The following is a 691-nucleotide window of genomic DNA, read 5'->3' on the forward strand; positions in this document are numbered from 1 at the left end:
AATATTAGCATTTGTGTTGTTTAATGTGGATTATTTTTTAACTGTAAAGTTGATGGAATAATTGTACATATTTTTATCATCTATACACGATTTACTTAAGTTTATCTTTTCTTATCAACTATGTTACTTTATCATTTGAGACATTTACTGTGTGAAGTGTTCTGTTCTGTGTGACTCACTGTTTGCAGAAGTCCAGACAGCGTGCAGAGGGCTGCAGGGCTCTGCGGCTCTCCAACCACAAGATATCAAATAAGGACAACACCTTGAACAAGAACATCCACTGAGGAGGAACTGATCCTGACTAAGCAGAACTGAATGTGTTTAACGTTGATGATTTTCTTACGAGTGCTTATCTGTTATCAAGAACATGATTGTGCAGCTAGGGCATAACCGCTGTATAAATGTTGAGACGACAGAGCGTGCATCAGAGCGCTTCGGAGCGGTGTAACTGTGCACGTCTCTGATCGTTCTCCTCGCGAGTGATTAAAGGAACTGACTTTGACTTCCTCCTCTCTTGTGTTATTATGATGTTTTAGGTCGAGAGAACCTGACAAAAGTAAATAAGAGAAAAGGATAATTTTGCAGTAAAAGACTAAATTGTGTTTAAAAAGAGGCCAACATTATAATAAAAGAAAACAGCCTGCAGAGCTTTTAGTTCTCCCATTTAAATTCTACTCAAATAATTAAGTTT

The sequence above is a fragment of the Oryzias melastigma genome, linkage group LG16 (genome assembly GCF_002922805.2).
Source record: "Oryzias melastigma strain HK-1 linkage group LG16, ASM292280v2, whole genome shotgun sequence".
NCBI classification, from domain to species: domain Eukaryota; kingdom Metazoa; phylum Chordata; class Actinopteri; order Beloniformes; family Adrianichthyidae; genus Oryzias; species Oryzias melastigma.